This window comes from Schistocerca nitens, chromosome 3, assembly GCF_023898315.1.
Source record: "Schistocerca nitens isolate TAMUIC-IGC-003100 chromosome 3, iqSchNite1.1, whole genome shotgun sequence".
In the NCBI taxonomy this organism is placed as follows: domain Eukaryota; kingdom Metazoa; phylum Arthropoda; class Insecta; order Orthoptera; family Acrididae; genus Schistocerca; species Schistocerca nitens.
The window spans coordinates 315797869-315819683 of record NC_064616.1 but is presented as its reverse complement, the minus strand read 5'-3'; positions in this window follow the sequence as shown (position 1 = coordinate 315819683).

Here is a 21815-nt window from a genome sequence, read left to right as displayed (position 1 = left end):
ACATCGTGCAGCCCGCCTCCAGTGGTGTCGCGTCAGGCGTAAATGGAGGGACGAATGGAGACGTGTCGTCTTCAGCGATGAGAATCGCTTCTGCCTTGGTGCCAATGATGGTCGTATGCGTGTTTGGCGCCGTGCAGGTGAGCGCCACAATCAGGACTGCATACGACCGAGGCACACAGGGCCAACACCCAGCATCATGGTGTGGGGAGCGATCTCCTACACTGGCCGTACACCACTGGTGATCGTCGAGGGGACACTGAATAGTGCACGGTACATCCAAACCGTCATCGAACCCATCGTTCTACCATTCCTAGACCGGCAAGGGAACTTGCTGTTCCAACAGGACAATGCACGTCCGCATGTATCCCGTGCCACCCAACGTGCTCTAGAAGGTGTAAGTCAACTACCCTGGCCAGCAAGGTCTCCGGCTCTGTCCCCCATTGAGCATGTTTGGGACTGGATGAAGCGTCGTCTCACGCGGTCTGCACGTCCAGCACGAACGCTGATCCAACTGAGGCGCCAGGTGGAAATGGCATGGCAAGCCGTTCCACAGGACTACATCCAGCATCTCTACGATCGTCTCCATGGGAGAATAGCAGCCTGCATTGCTGCGAAAGGTGGATATACACTGTACTAGTGCCGACATTGTGCATGCTCTGTTGTCTGTGTCTATGTGCCTGTGGTTCTGTCAGAGTGATCATGTGATGTATCTGACCCCAGGAATGTGTCAATAAAGTTTCCCCTTCCTGGGACAATGAATTCACGGTGTTCTTATTTCAATTTCCAGGAGTGTAGTAATAGGGACAGAAAGTTGGCTGAAACCAGACGTAAACAGTAATGAAATGCTAAACTCAGGCTGGAATGTATACCGCAGAGACAGGCTGGACAGTGAAGGGGGAGGCGTGTTTATAGCGATGAGAAGTGCAATAGTATCGAAGGAAATTGACGGAGATCCGAAATGTGAAATAATTTGGGTGAAGGTCACGGTTAAAGCAGGCTCAGACATGGTAATTGGATGTCTCTATAGGCCCCCGGGCTCAGCAGCTGTTGTGGCTGAGCACCTGAAGGATAATTTGGAAAATATTTCGAGTAGATTTCCCCACAATGTTATAGCTCTGGGTGGAGATTTTAATTTGCCGGATACAGACTGGGAGGCTCAAACGTTCATAACAGGTGGCAGGGACAAACAATCCAGTGAAATTTTTTAAAGTGCTTTATCTGAAAACTACCGTGAGCAGTTAAACAGAGAACCGACTCGTGGCGATAACATATTAGACCTTCTGGTGACAAACAGACCCGAACTATTTGAAACAGTTAACGCAGAACAGGGAATCGGCTATCATAAAGCGGTTGCGGCATCGATGATTTCAGCCGTAAATAGAAATATTAAAAAAGGTAGGAAGATTTTTCTGTTTAGTAAAAGTGACAAAAAGCAGATTACAGAGTACCTGATGGCTCAACACAAAAGTTTTGTCTCAAGTACAAGATAGTGTTGAGGATCAGTGGACAAAGTTCAAAACCATCGTACAATATGCGTTATATGAGTATGTGCCAAGCAAGATCGTAAGAGATGGAAAAGAGCCACCGTGGTACAACAACCGAGTTAGAAAACTGCTGCGGAAGCAAAGGGAAATTCACAGTATACATAAACATAGCCAAAGCTTTGCAGACAAACAAAAATTGCGCGAAGCGAAATATAGTGTGAGGAGGGCCATGCGAGAGGCGTTCAATGAATTCGAAAGTAAAGTTCTATGTACTGACTTGGTAGAAAATCCTAAGAAATTTTGGTCTTATGTCAAAGCGGTAGGTGGAACAAAACAAAATGTCCAGACACTCTGTGACCAAAATGGTACTGAAACAGAGGATGACAGACTAAAGGCCGAAATACTAAATGTCTTTTTCCAAAGCTGTTCCACAGAGGAAGACTGCACTGTAGTTCCTTCTCTAGATTGTCGCACAGATGACAAAATGGTAGATATCGGAATAGATGACAGAGGGATAGAGAAACAATTAAAATCGCTCAAAAGAGGAAAGGCCGCTGCAGCTGATGGGATATCAGTCCGATTTTACACAGAGTACGCGAAGGAACTTGCCCCCCTTCTTGCAGCGGTGTACCATAGGTCTCTAGAAGAGCGTAGCGTTCCAAAGGATTGGAAAAGGGCGCAGGTCATCCCCGTTTTCAAGAAGGGAGGTCGAACAGATGTGCAGAACTATAGATCTATATTTCTAACGTCTATCAGTTGTAGAATTTTGGAACACGTATTATGTTCGAGTATAATGACTTTTTGGAGACTAGAAATCTACTCTATAGGAATCAGCATGGGTTTCGAAAGAGACGGTCGTGTGAAACCCAGCTCGCGCTATTCGTCCACGAGACTCAGAGGGCCATAGACACGGGTTCACAGGTAGATGCCGTGTTTCTTGACTTCCGCAAGGCATTCCATACAGTTCCCCACAGTCGTTTAATGAACAAAGTAAGAGCATGTTGAGTATCAGACCAATTGTGTGATTGGATTGAAGAGTTCCTAGATAATAGAACGCAGCATGTCATTCTCAATGGAGAGAAGTCTTCCGAAGTAAGAGTGATTTCAGGTGTGCCGCAGGGGAGTGTCATAGGACCGTTGCTATTCACAATATACATAAATGACCTTGTGGATGACATCGGAAGTTCACTGAGGCTTTTTGCAGATGATGCTGTGGTGTATCGAGAGGTTGTAACAATGGAAAATTGTACTGAAATGCAGGAGGATCTGCAGCGAATTGACGCATGGTGCAGGGAATGGCAATTAAATCTCAATGTAGACAAGTGTAATGTGCTGCGAATACATAGAAAGATAGATCCCTTATCATTTAGCTACAAAATAGCAGGTCAGCAACTGGAAGCAGCTAATTCCATAAAATACGCTTGTTCGCCCACTACTTGAATACTGCTCAGCAGTGTGGGATCCGTACCGGATAGGGTTGATAGAAGAGATAGAGAAGATCCAACGGAGAGCAGCGCGCTTCGTTACAGGATCATTTAGTAATCGCGAAAGCGTTACGGAGATGATAGATAAACAGTGGAAGACTCTGCAAGAGAGACGCTCAGTAGCTCGGTACGGGCTTTTGTCAATGTTTCGAGAACATACCTTCACCGAAGAGTCAAGCAGTATATTGCTCCCTCCTACGTATATCTCGCGAAGAGACCACGAGGATAAAATCAGAAAGGTTAGAACCCACACAGAAGCATACCGACAATCCTTCTTTCCACGAACAATACAAGACTCAAATAGAAGGGAGAACCGATAGAGGTACTCAAGGTACCCTCCGCCACACACCGTCAGGCGGCTTGCGGAGTATGGATGTAGATGTAGATGTTATGTATTTCACTGCTGTTGTCTAACCTGCTTTCAGAAAACACTTGAGTTACGTCGCGCCTCGCTTTCGGAAGGAGTTTCCGAAGAGTAAGTTAAAGCTTGATGTTCTCGAGCTGCATCGAGTCTCACCTCACGATTTTCACTGGTTTCAAATGGTTCAAATGGCTCTGAGCACTATGGGACTCAACTGCTGAGGTCATTAGTCCCCTAGAACTTAGAACTAGTTAAACCTAAGGACATCACAAACATCCATGCCCGAGGCAGGATTCGAACCTGCGACCGTAGCGGTCTTGCGGTTCCAGACTGCAGCGCCTTTAACCGCACGGCCACTTCGGCCGGCTCACTGGTTTCTTGCGACCGCATAGTACTCAGTCTTTTAGCGATTCTGACGTATTCAGGGAGACTCTACCGTTTTCTAGGCATTTTTATTCGTAAACAAAATGAAATCTAAATGTAATGGGTAGACACCTAACTCACAAAGAAAACTTAGTGAACTTTTCCTAAGAATGAATACAGTAGTATAAATCAGTATAAAGGCAGTGTTCAACGAAAGTAAGTAGATACATACAAGACAGAAAAAAATCATAACACAATTACGAAGTTCCTTTCAGAACACGAGTCATAAAGTAAGGAGTTTGCATTTGCTAGATGAAAACTGGCATAAAAGCAGTCACTGTCCTGTTGCGTTATTGCATTGTTAGTACTTTTTCCAACATCCATTATTTCTAGTTACTTCGAAAATTCTCTTCAGCATTCATTTTGTTGGGTTTATAGTACCTGCAGTGAAACTGTCGCCCACTCTTCTCGTGTCGCTCTTTTCACCTCTCATACGACCATTGCGATAAACACACCTTGCGATTATTCCACAAAAAATTTCCATTGGGTTCAAATCCGGGTTACGTACAGGCCAGGGAAGACATGTATATCTTTATCTTCAAACCACTTTTTGGCTCCAGAAGCAGCATACACAGATCCATTACCTGGTTGAAACATTGGTCTTTCGTTTTCTACGTTCTCATAGATTCTAATCAATTCTATTTCTAGCATCTCAGTGTTCATAGTGGTCATTCTAGTGTTTAGCCAAGCAATGCATCCTGTACCTTTAGCGCATAAGGCTGGCCAAATCATAACACGTCCACCACCGAAATTTCTCCTAGTTCTTATCTGCTTCTCTGTTCTCAGATCACGCCAATTATACTGAAATCCATCCTGCCCATCTACATTAAGGTCTTATCACTGAAGCTCACTTTATCCGATTCTGAAGCCCATGACATATGTTTTTTAGCAAACTCCGATCTAGGCTGTTTATCTTTGGCTGTTAGTGCGCCTTTCTACAGTCGTTTCTCGAATGCAGATGTTTGTCATGTGACAAAATATATGTCATAGACGTTTGGCAGTTAGTGGCAAGTGTAAATCAGCAACAAGTTGAGAATAATAACGGTTTGTGGCCCTTGCTTCGTGCAAAAGTAATCCTTACTATGCCTCAGATAACTTTCTACTTTGGTCATATTTCCCGTCATGTCTACATCGTGCGCCCAAAATAACGAAATTATCAACCACTGTACTTTAAATTTCATCTTCGTGGTATTTTGACGATGAGAGAGACTCATTTCCTTGTACGTTCCGATTTTTTCCTTTTCATCGCATGATAGCTGCCTTCTGCGTGGCGCTGTCATAATTGTTGTTTAGGTACACAAGATCTACTGTCACTAATGGTATCTGTTTCTTATCTGCAGTAAAGGCACGTACGCACATACTAACATCGCACGGAACCTGTTGCCTTTATACCGAGTTCCAGCCTCACCTAACGCGTTCATGTCTCATTGTATACTGTACTACTGACATCAAATGCGAAACCATTTGACTGAATTTGTCGTTATACTGAATTTCGTACTATTGCATATACATTTTGCGCAACTATTCCAACCGAAAATATTGGTGTTCCTGCAAATATCCTTGCCCTTTACCGATTTCCACCACCGTACAAATAAAACCTATCGAAAGAAACAAAGTAATGTCCTTGAGTTTGTAATACACAAAACGAATTCATTAAAGCCATATGTCCTTGCCAGTAGGTTCAATGTTAGTTTGTATTTGTGAAGGTAAGAACGTGGCGCTTAATTCTGTCATTGACGTTAACTTGCGAAAATATACTTTGCACTGAGTTTAAAAAGTAACAGTGCCGTCTATTGATTCTTTGGTGCATTACACTGTGATAATTAAATATCCGAAATACTAAGCTGAGCAGATGATTTTATTTACAACTTTACACTACTGTATATTATTTCCGTGTTCCGATTTTGATTAAATAAATCCTGTAAGTTGCCCCAAGCTAAGCTGAAAATACCTATGAAAACCCCAAGAAAATTTATCTAGCAGTTTTGGAGAATGGTGTGTTCCAACACACAAGCAGACACGACTATTTTTACAGTTTTATTATTGGTACAGACATGACTAATTTTGGGCCATTTGCAGATTGGTTTACTGTAAAGCTACAAACCCTCCAGATTAATACCAACTGTAACAAAAGTGTATTACTATACTTTCGAAAGTCGAATTTCTTTATGGAGCAAAAGGAACTATTTGTACCTAACATTTTGCGCCGAAGTCAAAGTAAATTTCGTACTAAGTTTGTGTCATGTTTTCATGAACTGGTACACTGTGATATTTTGTCTTGAGGAGAGAGTGTGCATTATCGAACAAAAACTATAGGATGCTGTCCAAAAAGACGTAAATGCTTTTCATATCTTCATAACGAACCGAGTGACACAAATGGCTATCACGCTGGGTAATGATTCCCTCCCTTCCCCCTCGCCCTCTCCCCTGGCGGCTGAACAATATTTGCTTCACACATATTTTATCTTGTTTCTAGACAAACACGTCATTTGCGTGCGTGCAACCTACTTTTATTTTTCATAATAGTTCACACGCTCTGGAGAAAAGAAGGTTTTGATATTGAGTAACGAAGTTTATCCTCTCTTTTGATATTTTATTATTACTGAATAAGCCTTTTCCTTTACAGTAGATTTTATGCTACTAAGTAACGTGCTGGCAAATTAAAACACGGTGGAAAGTTAGCTGCTCAGTTTCGAGTCCTGACTATTCAACATTTTTATATCCCCACTAAGTACCGACGCCAAGATGATTATCTTTGAACTCCTACCGGAAAGCGACATCGTTACGTAGGCCATGAATGGTATCAGATGGACGACGTGCTTGGCTATTATTCCTGACGCTGATAGAAGCAGGCGTAAAGTTCGTCGATATGTGGAACCTGTAACTCGTTATGCCCTATGAAGTCAACAACACAACAACAGCGTTCTTTCCTCCACCCTCACATATTCTGCAAGCCAAGATGCGGTGTGAGGCAAAAAGTACTTAAAATACCAGTGTCATTTCTCTTCCTGTTCCATTCGCGCATCGAGAGCGGGAAGAAAAACTGTTGGGAAGACACTATAGATAAGATCTCTGTCATTTCATCCTCAGTGCCTTTTCCCGAGATTTTCAGAGTGTTCTCTGTATCTTAACAACCCCAAGAAAGTTTATGCTCAGAAACGAAATGAAAATATTACCAATTGAATGTTGTTTAATAGCCACGGTGGTATTAACAAGCACGACTAACTTTCTTGTGACTTTGCGCGCTATGGAGATGTGAACAGCAGTGTATCTTTTTCAAATGTCACCCTATAGCTTTTAATTTGTTTATCCGTTTCCTCTCCTCAAGCTACATTCAACAATCTTTCGCAGTGTACCATTCATGTAAACATGACAACATTAAAAACTTAACGAAGTTGGCCTTTAATGTCCTGTACTAATACACAGTGCAGGTACCCGAGATGGCCCAACTCATCTACCTGCTGTAATTTTCAATAATTAAATGAAATACACACCCATTATTCAGTCATCGGTCTTCAGTTGAAGGTTTATATGAGTACAGTGTACACCAACGAATAGAAGGTAGAAATGCTTCGTATCTATGAAGACTATACAAATAAGGGACAAATCATTGAATACCTCCTAATATTGTGTCGGACCTTGTTTGGAACGGCGTAGTGCACCAACTCTATTTGGCATGGACTCAAGTCGTTTGAAACCCCTGCGGACATATTGAGAAATACTACCCTATAGGCTTAAATTTTGTAAACGTGTTTGTTTCTTGTTTCACGGTAATTTAACTAGTTTCTCGGTAACAAATAAGTAAACTACCGTAAATAGCGTATAACTTCATTGTTTTAATACAGATTTCAGAAAAACAGCGTAACTTTATATCAGAAACTTGCCTATATACATTTGTTTATAGGCCTAATTCTCGTAACGTTTTTGGAGAATCAAAGTTAAAGTACCTCGTTTAATTGTCCTTTTTTTCATTCAATCGAGTGAAATATATAATAAATAGCGTATACCTTCATTGTTTTAATACAGATCTCAGAAAAACAGCGGAATTTTAAATCAGAAACTTGCTTACATACGTTTGTGAATAGGCTTAATTCTTGTAACGCCTTTTTTGATTTTCGGTAATTTAATTGATTTATTCTAGCTAAAGTATTATTTTTGCCATGAGTGAGAAGTGCCTGACTTGCCGTAGAATTGTTAGTTCTGGGGTTTGGTGTGATGGATGTAGTAGTTTTTTTCACTGGGGGGATTGCAGTGGCGTGGGTGTTGGGAAAGTGGATCAGGCTCATCAGTGGTTATGTAGGATTTGCAGCAGAGATAGGAAGATAGTGGAACAGGAGGGGAAAATTGCTGCCCTTCAGGCTGAGCTAGATCAGGCTAGGGAAGATCTGGACAGGTTAAGGAGGGAGAAGGGCAAAGAGAGGTGGGAAGTGGCAACAGGTAGCAGAAGGAACAGGCCTAGAACTAAGTCTGACAGTTTTGTGGTGAATGTCAAAAATAAGTTTGACCTGTTGCTTCAGTTAGAAACTGATGAGCCTCAAGCAGAGGTAGGTGTAGACAGGACACAACAAACTTTCAATAGGAAATTGAAAAAGAATGTAGGAAAGTCATCGAAAAGGAAGAAAGTTTTGTTGTTAGGCAGTTCTCATGCCAGAGGTGTAGGCCAACTTCTGCAGGAGGAATTAGGACCAGAATACCAGGTCACAAATTTTTTCAAACCAAGTGCTAGTCTGGATCAGGTGACAGAGGATTTAGGTTCACTCTGTAAAGGATTTACCAGGGAAGACACCGTGGTTATTGTGGGAGGGCCAGGGAACAGCATCGACAGAGATCCCGGGTACAGTATAGAGTGTGACCTGGTAAAGATTGCGTCGGCATCGAGACACACCAATGTTGAGTTTGTATCTGTCCTGAGACGCCATGACCGGCCTCATTTGAACTCTTCTGTTGGGAGAGTTAATTTGGAGTTGGAACGGCTGCTTGGGTCGGGTGCGGGGGCTCATATTGGTGTGGTTCCTGTTGATTATCTCAGTAGGTGGGACTATACCAGGCACGGCCTACATCTCAACAGGAAAGGGAAGGGGAAACTGGCTGGGTTAATAGCAGGAAATTTAAGGGGGGGAGGCACTGCCATGAATGGTAAAATACCAGTGGTTACAGGTGTTGGAGCAGCACCTTTTTTAGGATAGGTAAGACAGAAAGATGTCAAGTTCTACGACAGGTCAGGATTGAAACAAATCTTCAGTTTAGGAAAGAAATTAAACAGCACAATTCTAGCACATTGGATCACCAATCACAGCTATCAATTATAAATTTTCACCAATCACCAGAAATTTTATCTCCACCAAGTTGTATCTCAGTCCTAGGTAATTGCATTGATGAATTAAAGTCACCCAACCCAGTTGACATAATCTGCCTCTCTGAACACCGTGTGACCACTGGTATAGGAACTAGGCCTAAGCACAATGAGAAACTCAGACAGGAGAGTACTGCAAATGTTAGAATAAGGAAAGGTTCTCATAAAAGTATAATCAAAAATAATGTAAGTATATTTCATCAAAATATTGGGAGTTTAAAGAATAAAGTAGATGAGCTTCTGGTTTGTTTAGAAGATTTAGAAGCTGAGAATGAAATAGATATACTATGCCTGTCTGAGCATCACATTGTTACTGATATGGATAAGGTAAATGTAAGTGGATATAAGCTCTCTGCACATGTAATGAGAGAAAATATGGAGAAAGGAGGAGTTGCCATATATGTCAAAAGTTATCATTGTGCAAAAAGAATAGAAACAAAAAAGTTGTGTGTAGAGAAACATATAGAAGCATGTGCCTGTGAGCTTAAATTAAATAAAGGCACATTTATAATTGTAACTGTATATAGGTCCCCGTCAGGAAATTTTCATCTATTTCTGAAAAATTTGGACTCCTTGTTGTGCTATCTGTCAGACAGGGAGAAGCAAATTATTATTTGTGGGGACTTCAATGTAGATTCTCTGAAAGAGGGTAATAGGAAAAATGACCTTGAAGTATTGCTCGGTTCTTTCAATTTGACACCCGTTATTGATTTTCCTACTCGGGTGGTAAAGGATAGCAGCTCACTGATAGATAACTTCTTTATAGACCAAGATAAGTTTAACCAGATAAATGCTCAGCCTGTTGAGAATGGTCTTTCTGATCATGGTGCACAGCTAGTTACAATATATGACATAGCTCCATTCAGCAATACTAAACAGTCCTCCAAAGTAGTACGTTCAGTCAACGATTTAACAATTGCAAATTTCAGGGAAAGCCTACAGCAGTTAGACTGGGATGAGGTGTACCGTGAACCTGATGCCAATTTAAAATATAATTTATTTCATGACATTTTTGTAAATGCATTTGAAAACTGCTTCCCCAAGAAAATAGTTAAATATACTCGTAAGAAACCTTGTAACAAACCATGGCTTACTAAGGGTATAAAAATATCTTGTAACCGGAAAAGGGAAATGTATCTGACAGCAAGAAAGAGTAGTGACCCAGAAACTATCAAAAATTATAAAAACTACTGTGTTATATTAAGAAAAGTTATTAAAAAATCCAGGAGTATGTGTATCATGTCTGAGATCAGCAACTCTGATAATAAAATTAAAACAATTTGGAATATTATTAAAAGAGAAACAGGTCAACCAAGAGCAGAGGAAGACAGTATTACCATCAAATTGAATGAAAACTTTACGAACAAAAAGTCAGAAGTTGAAAATATTTTTAATAATCATTTTCTAAATGTTGTGGATATAGTAGGATCCAGGTGTTCATTAGAAGATGCTAGGCTGTTAATGGAAGAGGCCATACCTATGCAATTTGATACAATTGAAATCTCACCCACTTCTCCCTCTGAAATTAGGAAAATAATAAACTTGCTTAAAAGCAAAAACTCACATGGAATTGATGGCATTTCCAGCAAAATACTAAAAGCTTGTTCTCAACAGATAAGTAAGATTCTCAGCCACCTGTGTAATAGCTCTCTGGAACAGGGCATTTTCCCTGATAGACTGAAATATGCTATTGTTATACCTTTGCATAAAAAGGGGGATAGATCTGATGTCAACAATTACCGTCCAATCTCCCTTCTAACAGCTTTATCCAAAATTTTTGAGAAAGTAATGTATTCAAGAGTAGCTTCACATATCTGTAAAAATGAAGTACTAACAAAATGTCAGTTTGGTTTCCAGAAAGGTTTTTCAACAGAAAATGCCATATATGCTTTCACCAGTCAAATTTTGAATGATATGAATAACCGAACACCACCCATTGGGATTTTTTGTGATCTCTCAAAGGCTTTTGATTGTGTAAATCATGAAATTCTGCTAGACAAGCTCAAGTATTGTGGCATGAGTGGGACAGTGCACAAATGGTTTAATTCGTACCTAACTGGAAGAGTGCAGAAAGTTGAAATAAGTAGTTCTCGTAACATGGAAAGATCAGCACATTCCTCAAACTGGGGAACTATCAAGAATGGGGTTCCACAAGGGTCAGTCTTGGGTCCTTTGTTGTTCTTATTATATATTAATGACTTGCCATTCTATATTCATGAAGAGGCAAAGTTAGTTCTCTTTGCTGATGATACAAGTATAGTAATCACACCTGACAAACAAGAATTAACTGATGAAATTGTCAATACTGTCTTTCAGAAAATTACTAAGTGGTTCCTTGTAAACGGACTCTCACTGAATTTTGATAAGACACAGTACATACAGTTCCGTACAGTGAATGGTATGACGCCATTAATAAATATAGACCTTAATCAGAAGCATATATCTAAGGTAGAATATTGCAAATTTTTAGGTGTGTCCATTGATGAGAGATTAAATTGGAAGAAACACATTGATGATCTGCTGAAACGTTTGAGTTCAGCTACTTATGCAATAAGGGTCATTGCAAATTTTGGTGATAAACATCTTAGTAAATTAGCTTACTACGCCTATTTTCACTCATTGCTTTCATATGGCATCATATTTTGGGGTAATTCATCACTGAGGAATAAAGTATTTATTGCACAAAAGCGTGTAATCAGAATAATAGCTGGAGTCCACCCAAGATCATCCTGCAGACATTTATTTAAGTATCTAGGGATATTCACAGTAGCTTCTCAGTATATATACTCTCTTATGAAATTTGTTATTAACAACCAAACCCAATTCAAAAGTAATAGCAGTGTGCATAACTACAATACTAGGAGAAAGGATGATCTTCACTATTCAAGATTAAATCTAACTTTGGCACAGAAAGGGGTGAATTATACTGGCACTAAAGTCTTTGGTCACTTACCAAATAGTATCAAAAGTCTGACAGATAACCTACAAGTATTTAAGAAGAAATTAAAAGAATTTCTGAATGACAACTCCTTCTACTCGATAGAGGAATTTTTAGATATAAATTAAGAAAAAAAAGAAAAAATATTAAAAAATAAAAAAATAAAAATAAAAAATAAAAAAATAAAAATAAAAAATAAAGAAAAACAAAAAAACACAATAAAATAAAGTTGTTATATTAACTTAAGTATGTTGTTAAATTAACCTAATTATGTCATGTATTGGAAAATTCGACTCGTTCCACATCATTACGAAATATCGTATTCATGATCCATGGAACTAGTATTAATCTAATCTAATCCATAATTGTGGAAGTGTTGACAATGCAGGACCAACTGACCTCTCAATTATGTCCAATAAATGTTCGATGGAATTCATGTCGGGCGATCTGGGTGGCCAAATAATTCTCTCGAAATGCCCAGAACATTCTTCGAACCAATCGCCAACAATTGTCAAACTGTGACATGGCGCATTGACATCCATAAAAATTCCATCATTGTTTGGGGATATGAAGTCCGTGAAAGCCTGCAAATGGTCTCCAGGTAGCCGAACATAACCATTTCCAGTGAATAATCCGTGAAGTTGGACCAGAGAACCCAGTCCATTCCATGTAAACACAGCCCACGCCATTATGTAGCCACCACCAGCTTGCAAAGTGTCTTGACAATTTGGATCCATGGCTTCGTGTTGTCTGCACCACAAAGTAATCTCAACTTCAGCTCTCACCAACTTAAATCGGGTCTCTTCTGACCAGGCCACGGTTTTCCTGTCTTCTAGGGTCCAACCGGCCGGCCGCTGTGGCCGAGCGGTTAATAGTTCTAAGTCTAGGGGACTAATGACCTCAGATGTTAAGTCCCATAGTGCTTAGAGCCATTTGAACCATTTTGGTTATGGTTACGAGCCCATTCTACCTCAGGCAACGGAATCCTCGCAAAAAGAGATGGGGCCCCTCCACGCCCGCACCAACGTGGTGACCAAACCAAAAGTTCTACTGTCACCTCCGTAAACATGTTAGTTATCTAGTAAGTGGATCACAGGATGCTGGGCTGTGATGTTGTCCGTGCGTCTGGGTAAGGCTACGCATTAACACGGTCCATCAGGTGATAGATATTGGACGAAACGCGAGTGAGGGTAGCGTTTTGAAGAGCAGAGGGAAAAAAGTGCCATGGCTCGTGCCGTGGGAAAAAAACCTCTGCGACATTGGGATGGGTAGTAAGAGCAGTAGTGGCTTACTAGCTGCGATAGCTCATGCAAGGTTGGATTTGTTAGTATAGGTATTATGCATCATTACCGTGACAAGCGATGGCGATGTGTCCCAGTTGCTGCAGCTGCTACATTCCTGGAACAATCAAGATCGTTATACAGTAGTGGGAGATCGGCCATAGATCATCTCACTGTGTGGGGGATGTGTGGAGCTTGTTTGCATGCAGTGTACGGTACGGCTTCCCTGTGTGGTGCCAGTTATTCGGCAGTGTATTTCAGCTGGATATCCAGTAAATACGTCTGATTAACAGGGGCTCACCTGTGCCCTTATGTTTGCGTATGCTTGGCCATAGATGTTATGTCCTTGCAAGTATGTCTTTTGGTCTTTTATGTTTCCATCTATGGTTGTGGTCGTAGTTCCCCAGATTCAGAATAAACGGGTTCTGCGAGTGTCTGGAGTTTCTGTATAGTCTTGTGGTGAGTTTGTGGATTACCTCCGTGAGAGTCTCAAGTCAGTATTCCCGGTGAAGGTCCGCGATGCGTGTGTATCGTGGAGCATTGCTTATGATTTTGAGTACTTTGTTTTGTATGAGCCGCAGACGGCGCAGGCGTGTAGGCGCAGCGTATCCCCAGACGGGAGCTGCGTACGTCATCAGGGGTCGGATAAGTGTCATGTACATGGACCTCGACACCCTTCTGTTCAGTGTGCTACGCCTGTTGAGCATAGGATAGAGCTGTTTGAGCCTCGCGCTAGCTCGGTTGGTCATGTGTTGTATGTGGTCCCCCCAGAGTAATTTCCGGTCCAGCCAGACACCGAGGTATTTGACTTTCTCGCGGAAACATATTGGACGTGCATGTAGAGTTATTGGTCTGCAGTAGCGGTGTTTGCTCAGTTGCTTCGGTCTTTTGGTGAACAGAACGGCTTCGCACTTGTCGACGTTTACTCTAACACGCCATTTCTCCAACCAAGGCTCGGCCACTCTGAGTGCAGTCTGTAGGCGTGAAGTAATGTTTGATGGTTTCCAATCTTGCGCAAGGATGGCTGTGTCACCCGCGTAGATTGCCATCATTGTGTTGTGTGTGGTTGGGAGATCGTTTATGTAGAGGTTAAACAGTAGGGGCCCTAGGATGCTTCCCTGGGGTACTCCCGCGTGTATACCGTGTCGTGTTGATTGTTTTCCCTGCACGTCAGTGTTGAAACTCCTGTCTGTGAGGTATGAGTGTATTAGACGCAGCAGCCCGTCGGGGAACCCCGCGTCGCTGAGTTTGCGGATGAGGCCGTTGTGCCATAGACGGTCGAAAGCCTTTTAGATGTCCAGGAACACTGCCCCTGCAGCTTTGTTTATGTTGAAGCCATGTGTTATATGTTCAACGACCCGTAGGAGTTGTGTTGTGGAGTGGTGATTCCTGAAGCCGAATTGCTCCGGTCTCAGGATGTCATTTGTTATGCAGTGCCTAGTGATGCGTTTGAGAATCACCTTCTCAACAACCTTACTGAGCGAGCTCAGAAGGCTGATGGGTCGGTAATTTTGTGGGAGGCTGTGGTCTTTCCCCGGCTTCCTGAACATCAGGACCTTGGCCGTCTTCCAAAAGGCGGGGAAGTGTTGGTGTTTTAGTATGGCATTCGTTATGTGTGTTAGGTACTCAGTTGCTTTATCCGTGAACTCCTGGAGGACACGGTTTTGAATACCATCATGACCAGGGGCTTTCCTAGCAGCGGAATGCATTATAGCCCAGGAGACTTCGGCTGTGCTAGCATGTCGAATGTCGTCGCGCGATGGTTGGGCTAGAATGCGTGTAACCTCATGGTCAGTAGCAAGTGTGAACGCTGGATCTGATGGTACCAGGTTCGGTGTGAATGACGCTGCGAGTGTTCGGGCCATTAGTTCTGCTTTCTCTTCCGCTGAGTATGCAGGTCCGTCAGGCCCTTGAAGCGTTGGGGTGTATATTTTCTCCCTGGTGAAGTGTCGGGCTAGTTGCCATACGCCAGGTCGTATGGTGCCCAGCCCTTCGAGTTTTTGGTTCCACTGTTGTGTTCTGTGTGTTTGTATTTTATCGTGTATGATGCCCTGTAGTCTGTTAATGTGCCGTTTGAAGTACGGGCGCCTGGTGCGCTGGCATTGTCTCCCGAGGCGATTCCTCATTGAGATTAGGCCCAGGATTTCCTGGGGCAGGGCCGCACTACGTTGTTGTGAGGTGCGATCAGGTATGGTGCCTGCCATTGCGTCCTGGACGGCGTTGTTGAGGGTTTCTACTGCCTCGTCAATTTGTGCTGTTTTGAAATCGCCGAAACGACTTTTCTTGCTTCTATTGAAATGAATGAACATCAGATTCTAATGTGTCATCAACTCCAACCTCATCATGTAGGCCTATACTTAACCAAAAACTGCATGGAAATGATTTCTAGAACATCACAAGATGTCCCAACTACCAAACATCTTTTTAGTCGAAAGGTTCCCAGTTCGACCCCCATCATGTTTAATTTCCTTAATTTTCGGCCGATTTAAATGACATTTCCAATGTAAATACCTACTTATACCAAACTACGATCCCCACTTTTATATCCAACAAATTGAAAAACATCTTTTTAGTCAGAAAGCTCTCGGTTCGACCCCCGCCATGTTCAGCATTCTTAAATTTCATGCAAAATTTCTCAATACCTACATATATCCGCACATGCCCCAAGATCCAGCCGCCTCATCGCACAGCCACAGAAGAAACATTAAGATATTACCCATCATTTTAACTGACCCTCGAAATACCAATGGGGTGGGGTCTTGGGGTTACTTCATGACTACGTTTTGAAAATATTATAATTTAGTGAGGTACTTTATACACTCCTGGAAATTGAAATAAGAACACCGTGAATTCATTGTCCCAGGAAGGGGAAACTTTGACACATTCCCGGGGTCAGATACATCACATGATCACACTGACAGAACCACAGGCACATAGACACAGGCAACAGAGCATGCACAATGTCGGCACTAGTACAGTGTATATCCACCTTTCGCAGCAATGCAGGCTGCTATTCTCCCATGGAGACGATCGTAGAGATGCTGGATGTAGTCCTGTGGAACGGCTTGCCATGCCATTTCCACCTGGCGCCTCAGTTGGACCAGCGTTCGTGCTGGACGTGCAGACCGCGTGAGACGACGCTTCATCCAGTCCCAAACATGCTCAATGGGGGACAGATCCGGAGATCTTGCTGGCCAGGGTAGTTGACTTACACCTTCTAGAGCACGTTGGGTGGCACGGGATACATGCGGACGTGCATTGTCCTGTTGGAACAGCAAGTTCCCTTGCCGGTCTAGGAATGGTAGAACGATGGGTTCGATGACGGTTTGGATGTACCGTGCACTATTCAGTGTCCCCTCGACGATCACCAGTGGTGTACGGCCAGTGTAGGAGATCGCTCCCCACACCATGATGCCGGGTGTTGGCCCTGTGTACCTCGGTCGTATGCAGTCCTGATTGTGGCGCTCACCTGCACGGCGCCAAACACGCATACGACCATCATTGGCACCAAGGCAGAAGCGACTCTCATCGCTGAAGACGACACGTCTCCATTCGTCCCTCCATTCACGCCTCTCGCGACACCACTGGAGGCGGGCTGCACGATGTTGGGGCGTGAGCGGAAGACGGCCTAACGGTGTGCGGGACCGTAGCCCAGCTTCATGGAGACGGTTGCGAATGGTCCTCGCCGATACCCCAGGAGCAACAGTGTCCCTAACTTGCTGGGAAGTGGCGGTGCGGTCCCCTACGGCACTGCGTAGGATCCTACGGTCTTGGCGTGCATCCGTGCGTCGCTGCGGTCCGGTCCCAGGTCGACGGGCACGTGCACCTTCCGCCGACCACTGGCGACAACATCGATGTACTGTGGAGACCTCACGCCCCACGTGTTGAGCAATTCGGCGGTACGTCCACCCGGCCTCCCGCATGCCCACTATACGCCCTCGCTCAAAGTCCGTCAACTGCACATACGGTTCACGTCCACGCTGTCGCGGCATGCTACCAGTGTTAAAGACTGCGCTGGAGCTCCGTATGCCACGACAAACTGGCTGACACTGACGGCGGCGGTGCACAAATGCCGCGCAGCTAGCGCCATTCGACGGCCAACACCGCGGTTCCTGGTGTGTCCGCTGTGCCGTGCGTGTGATCATTGCTTGTACAGCCCTCTCGCAGTGTCCGGAGCAAGTATGGTGGGTCTGACACACCGGTGTCAATGTGTTCTTTTTTCCATTTCCAGGAGTGTATTTTCAGATTTTGAAAAAAATATTTGTCCTTAATAAAGTCTTCTACCACATTCGATAAATGTTTTAATTTTTTTTATTTATACTTACCTAAGACTGTTAGCGAATGTGTTTATTTATTTATTTATTTAATTTATTTACTTACTTCATGGTGGTCGTGAACTACCCCCGCCCCAAGTAATACGTTATTGAAAATACACTAGTATTGCTAGAGTTAAACACAGAATTCATGCTTAACTCACCAGTACCTTTTTTTCATGACGTTTCATCAATATATGACGTCTCTGATACTCATATAGTGCCGGCCGAAGTGGCCGTGCGGTTAAAGGCGCTGCAGTCTGGAACCGCAGGACCGCTACGGTCGCAGGTTCGAATCCTGCCTCGGGCATGGATGTTTGTGTTGTCCTTAGGTTAGTTAGGTTTAACTAGTTCTAAGTTCTAGGGGACTAATGACCTCAGAAGTTGAGTCCCATAGTGCTCAGAGCCATTTGAACTCATATAGTACGGAAGACAATATTTCCCGTTCTCCATTACGTCTATGAAATTTCACGCTACGATTTTGTGAACTTCGTCACAGTTTTCTGAAGACTGCGCTTCTTTATTGTATGAAGCAAAATCCATAGTCATGTTTCAACAATTAAACTACCCGGATTGCTATCATGTTACAGTGCAATTAGTTTACGCAGTGATAACGTCAAACACATGCTATCAGCATGCTGAAGCAAGTTACAGTGTTCCAGCGAAAGTCATTTGTCACCTACACTCATTAGTAAACACGTAGTGATAGTGGAACCTGACTTAACGATGTATTACCGGTGTACGACAGACAAGTTACCACGTGCGCAACTCGTCCGTCACCAACTCTACTGAGTAAATGGGTATGAAGGAATGTGAAATCCACGTTAACGACATATTACTAAACGAAAGGCAGATGAAATAGGATTTCAGACGCGTTAACATCATGTATGTCCCCAATACTGAAATGCTCGTAATATTGTTATGTATACTGTATGATAGGTAGCGCATGTTGCAGCGAGGTAAATAATTATTAATAACTGAAAACGACTGTATCAGCCGAAAAGTGATCCTATTGGAGCACAAAAAAATGTGAATATGTTTATATGAAAGACCGACTGAAAAGCGGGATACCACCTGCTTTCTTCTACCTTCCTCAGCAACTTTAAAAATTTTCCCCAGCATTTTCCCATGCGGATATATTCGCAGTTGTTTTTGACATGCAACTCACCTCGAACTCCGACAAGCTCCACTAACTGTGACCCACCCACATCCTCTAGTCCATCGCTAAGTCGCTCGTACTCATCCAGTCCCAGTAGCCCTTTCTCACTCTCTTATCCATCCCAGTTCATTCTCATTATCTTTCTGTGTCTCTTCACTCACAGCCACAGTCCCCTTCGTTCTGTCCTACTACTAAAGTTTCCTCTCCCTCTTGCTCGCTCTTACTGCTTGTAACTCATTCTTCCTTCCTTCCTTCCTTCCTTCCTTCCTTCCTTCCGCTGCTGTTTCTTATCCCCCTCTCGTCGTCGCCGTCGTCATATACTCCGTCTCTCATTATCACTGACTCTCACTCACTTCCACACTTCCATTTCCCTTTCTCTTTATTGTCCTCCTCCCCCCCCCCCCCCCCAATTCTCCCCCCGGCACTGTTTCCTTCACTCTTTTGGTAGCATTGTTGTGTCACTGCTATCCGGCCTGGGTGGCCGAGCGGTTCTAGGTGCTACAGTCTGGAACCGCGCGACAGCTACGGTCGCAGGTTCGAATCCTGCCTCGGGCATGGATGTGTGTGATGTCCTTAGGTTAGTTAGATTTAAGTAGTTCTAAGTTCTAGGGGACTGATGACCTCAGCAGTTGAGTCCCATAGTGCTCAGAGCCCTTTGAACCATTTTTTCCCTTCTTTTCCCTGCTGCAGCAGGGCATGTAACTCATATGAAAGGATATGTACTGGTCAGTAATATTTATGCAGATTACTTATGTGAAACTGAAATAACGCAAAACTGTACCTTAGACCGGATCTTACGTGGAAAAAAAATGCATGTGTTTCATTACAACATGACCTTCCTATATGATAACAACAGAATTCATTAAACCTGCACTGAACGGTATGTATGATGGTAGTGCGGGTAGCGGCATTGACGTTCAGCATAAAAACTTAACAGTTTACCTGTGCAGTATATATAATGTGACGATCTAAGCGCGCTTTTAGATTGTTTAGAACTGCTGACGGCTCCGGAAAGCGTTGGGAATACGACTCAAAGGAAATCATTTGTTATTTCGAAACTACGAGAACTCCATGTAATCGAATAGTGAAAACAGTGGTTAACGAACTTCTTAAGCTTACACGAGTAAAGATTCAACGTAGATATGTTTTAATACACGGCTTAGACGACTTATGGCAAACGAATCGTGTGAATATGAAGCTGTATCAACGAGAGAGTACAGCTTTTAAGTGTATTTTAATGATTATTGATGCATACCCTAACTATGCATGAACGATACCTGTGGAAACTCTCAGTGTGCAGTTGCACGTACGACAGCGCAGTTACTGCAGACTTGAAGCAATCGAATTCGAGATAAACTAGACTGAATAGTAGGCTGTTTCTACACTGAAGAAATGCGGGAAACTAGTGAACCATTCGTGTTGTTTACTGAAAAGGTCGTAAGATGTCAGGGGAATATTGTAGTGGTTCGATAGCAAGGTTTCCGATCTACCGAACTTCTGACCAGCTGCAGGCTCAGGATGTAAAGGTAACACAAGACATTGGCCCATACTGAAGGGGACTTCCATGAGACTACCAGACAAGCGTCAGCACAGGGTATACATGTAGCACGACCCCAGGACGCTACCTGCAGCTCACCACCTTCCAGGCAGAGGTGTAATTAAGGTTGCTCTTCCGCAACATTACACCAAGAGCTAATTAGTCGACTGCGGATGAGTTATCATAGCACACAGCTGTGCGTGCGCCATTTCACTCTGAGCGACTATACATCACGGCTACAGAAGTTTCATTCTGACTTTTATGATGTGATAGCTATGGAGATAGGGAGTAAGGCTATATAGACACTCTTGTCTTGATGTTGACATTTCAAGTAAATGGCAAAACAGTGTGTGTGTGTGTGTGTGTGTGTGTGTGTGTGTGTGTGTGTGTGTGTGTGTGTGTGTGTGTGCGTGTGTGTGCGTGTGTGTGTGTGTGTGTGTGCGTGTGTGTGCGTGCGTGCGTGCGTGCGTGCGTGCGTCTGGTGAAATTTCAACAAAATGTGATGCACCTATCACTTAGTACCAGGAAAACGCTGAATGTTGGTGTAAGATGCCTCTGACACCCCCACTCGTGGGGTTATCAGCGAGAACATCTTGACATCTGTGCAGTAACTGCAGAACCTCTGCAGCAACCTCAACCCTACTCGACATAAATATTGGTTCAAATGGCTCTGAACACTATGGGACTTAACATCTGAGGTCATCAGTCCCCTAGAACTTGGAACTACTTAAACCTTACTAACCTAAGGACATCACACACAACCATGCCCGAGGCAGGATTCGAACCTGCGACCGTAGCAGTCCCGCGGTTCCGGACTGCAGCGCCTAGAACCGCACGGCCACCGCGGCCGGCTGACATAAATATTATTTAGTATCTGGGGTAAGTAATGCTGTGTGAATGAACATGGTAACCGCCCCTCCCCCACGGCACCACTAAAAGTATGTGTTTACTTGGGAAGAACATAACATTCTTATCTTGTAAAAATAATTGAAAACGACTGATATTAGTGTCGAATATATACACTCATGATCCAAAACCTGCTGACCGCTGCCCACCTTGAGATTGAATGCCGCCTGGTGGCGTTGTGAGCATGTGACTCGGTAAGCTAAGTATATAACTGGAGTAGAGACTAATGGGGAATTATTGCGGGCAAGGTTGGCCTGCGAAAATCATTGAATGTGCAGCCCCTGTCTGGGGCTATGGAGCAGAACAGTGAGTCCATAACCAGACACTGAACCTTGCGCTGCATCTTCTACCAAACTACCCAGCACAGCTGGTTCATCCATTGGCAGACATTCCTCATCAACAACTGCGTTTCCATACGGTGTTGCAAGCCTTGTTTGCCAAGATTGAAGTCTCAGAAAACAGACACGTCTGGGCGCTGGGGATAAGCAGTACCGGCAAAATAGTACCAGGTTGCCAAATCTGCTGCACATTTCAAGTGACGGCTCTCAAGAGAGAAGACAAGAAGAAATAAAAGAAA